Source organism: Euprymna scolopes, chromosome 24 (assembly GCF_053919585.1).
Source record: "Euprymna scolopes isolate OS-2025 chromosome 24, ASM5391958v1, whole genome shotgun sequence".
NCBI lineage: Eukaryota > Metazoa > Mollusca > Cephalopoda > Sepiida > Sepiolidae > Euprymna > Euprymna scolopes.
Window position 1 is genome coordinate 73,802,067 of NC_136505.1, and position 3,415 is coordinate 73,805,481.

At 30.6% G+C, this 3,415-nt stretch overlaps 1 pseudogene; it reads right to left on the reverse strand.

Annotated features, from left to right (window-relative positions):
* Window positions 1-2,980: 2,980 nt before the first annotated feature.
* LOC145246940 (U2 spliceosomal RNA) lies at window positions 2,981-3,108 on the reverse strand (annotated as a pseudogene).
* Between the last annotated feature and the right edge of the window lie 307 nt (window positions 3,109-3,415).

A 3,415-nucleotide genomic window follows, 5' to 3' on the forward strand; every position in this document is an offset into this window, starting at 1 on the left:
AACTCGCATTTCGTCATTTTTAATAATTCTTGGATACTAATTTTGACAATAAATTTTCATCATTTAAACTCACCATATCGGACACCTTAGTCAAATAATAACTTTGATATATTGTCTAGGATGATTATTTCATTACAAACACACACATCAATCAACTCACATTTTATTATTTTTCGTAATTCTTGGATATGTTACTAATTTCGACAATATTTTTTATAATTTAAACCAACGTTGTCGCCAAACCTTCCTAAAATAATAACTTTGATACATTATCGCCCCTCCTTAATTAAATAATAACTTTGAAATATTGTATGGGCTTATTATTTTATTACAAACACAGTAATGCATGAAATCATATTTAATCAGTTTTCATAATTCTTGGATATGTTACTTATTTTTACAAACATTTTTCATAATTTTAACGCACATTTTCGCGCTTCCCTCTTTACTAAATAATAACTTTGATATATTGTCTAGGCTGGTTATTTCCTTACAAACACACCAATCAAGTAACTAATATTTACTCGTTTTTCGTACTTGTTGGATATGTTACTAATTTCGACAATATTTTTACATAATTTAAGCTCCCCTTATCTCCTTCCCCTTTACTTATAGAATAACTTTGGATATATTGTCTAGGGTGATTATTTTATTATAAACACGCCAATCATTTAAATCACATTTCGTCATTTTTCGTAATTCTTGGGTATGTTACTAATTTCGACAATAATATTTAGAATTTAAACCATCCTCGTCACACACTGTTGATAAAAAATTGCTTTGATATATTGTCTGGGCTGATTATTTCATAAAATCACAACTATCAATTAACTTACACTTCATCATTTTTCTTAATTCTTGGATATGTCACTCATTTCGACAATTATTTTTAATATTTTTAACCCACATTATCACCCCCCTACTACTAAAATAATAAATTTGATATATTATCTGTGATGATTACTTCATTTCAAATACACCAATCAATTAACTCATATTTCGTCATTTTTCATAATTCTTGGATATGTTAATAATGTCGACAATTATTTTTCATCCTTTTAACCCACATCCTCGTCCCACTTACTAAAATAATAACTTTGATATATTGCCTGGTCATGTTATTTCATGGCAAACACACTAATGCATTAAATAATATATTATCATTTTTCATAATTCTTGGATATGTTACTAATTTCGACAATTATTTTTCATAATTTAAACCATCCTTATTGCTCTCTCTTACTAACATAATTACTTTGATATATTTCCTGGGCTGATTATTTTGTTATAAACACACAATTGATTAACTATCATTAAATCTTCGTTCATAATCCTTGATATGTTACTAATTTCGACAATAATTTTTATAATTAAAAACCCACATTATGCCTCTCCCTTCTACTTATATAATATATTTGATATATTGTCTGTGCTTATTATATCATTACAAACACACCAATCAAGTAACTCATATTTCATCATTTTTCATAATTCTTGTATATGTTACTAATTTCGACAATATTTTTTATAACTTTAACCCAATCTGTCGCCCCCCCTTACTTTAATAATAACTTTGATATATTGTCTGGGCTGATTATTTCATTACAAACAAATCAATCAATTCTGGGTATTCTCATATCCAATCCCGGGTGACGCCGAATATTCTACTAATATATATCGTCCATCTATCTCATTCGATCCCGGGCGACGCTGGGTATTTTGCTACTATATGTTTCACCTATCTCATTCAATATTCGGCAACGCTTTCTGATAGTATATATTTGCACATCTCATTCAATCCCAGGACGTACTTCATGTCCGCCACCCCACTGTTGAAAATATACATTAAATAAAGTAATGTTTTAATCGTAAACTGTTTCAGCCATTTCCGGGACTGACTTTATATCTTCAACCCATTGCTAAAAATATACATGAAATAATGTAATGTTTAAATAGTAAACTGTTTCAGCCATTTCCGGGACCGACTTTATATCCCAAACCCACTGCTAAAAATATACATGAAATAATGTAATGTCTAAATAGTAAACTGTTTCAGCCATTTCTGGAACTGACTTATAATCCCAAGCTCACTGTTGAAAATATACATGAAATAAAGTAATGTATAAATCGTAAACTTTTTCAGCAATTTCCGGAACCGACTTCTCATCGCCCATCTTACTGTTAAAAATATACATTAAATAAAGTAATGTGAACATTACTTTATTTATGTAAATGGTTGCAACCATTTCCGAAATCGACTTCATATTTCCCACCCCAATATTAAAAATATACATTAAATAAAGTAATGTGTAATGCGTAAACGGTTTCACCCATTTTCGGGACTGATTTAATATTCCCCCCCCCACTGTTAAAAATATACATGAAATAAAGTAATGTTAAAATCGTAAACGGTTTGAGTAATTTCCGGGACTGACTTCATATCCCGTAACACACTGCTTAAAATATACTTGAAATAAAGTCATGTTTAAATCATAAACTGTTTCAGCAGCTTATCGAAAGTAATACATAAAAACATTAACACGATTGGGATTTAGGCAACCATTGCTTTAACACGAATTTCTGAGTGTACTATCAGTTTCAGCATTCCAGTGACTTAACTCCCCCCTTTTTTGGTCTTTGTTAATGGAGGAGAAGTCCTTCATTACTGATACAATTTTTATTTTTGTTATTAACCAGAGTGCCCCTTTTGGAGGACTGGTTTTCCCCTAAATTTTTAACCGACCTCATATCCAATTCCGCCCTTGGGGAGAGGCAAGTAAACAAAAAAAATCTAATCAGAACGGACATTTTTCCATGGCAGTTTATAATTAATTATAAATGACATTTCCAGAGCATTTTGTAATTAAATCAGAAATAACATTTTCCAGATACTTTTTCATATTAAAACTTTGTTACATTAAATATAGTACCTATTCACAATACCTCCCCACGGGACAGATTTAGACACCAGGGTCGTTTTTTAATGTGGAGAAAAAATTGTGGTAGTCATAAACGATTTCTCTTCCACTGAGAGAGAAGAAATTGAAATGTAGCACCTGAAGAACAGATACTACACTTTGATCTTAGCCAAAAGGCCAAGAAAGACAAATCATTTTTATTAGCGTTGCCTCAACAGCGACACCAATTTTTGTTTTATATATCCTTTGTTTATATATCCTTTTTTAGGGATGCACAGCATGATAACGGACGGAGCGATAAGCGTAATAATATAATGATTATTCTAAAGAAATGTTATGTTAGTACGGACGTTATCACTCTCCACACCGCTTATTTTTTATTCAGACCGTCTAATGACAAATATATAATAAATCGATTGATAGCATGTCCTTATAAGTTTATGCTCTCGAAATTACCTCTACCTTGAGGGACGTAGAATATATTTTGTTCTTAAAGA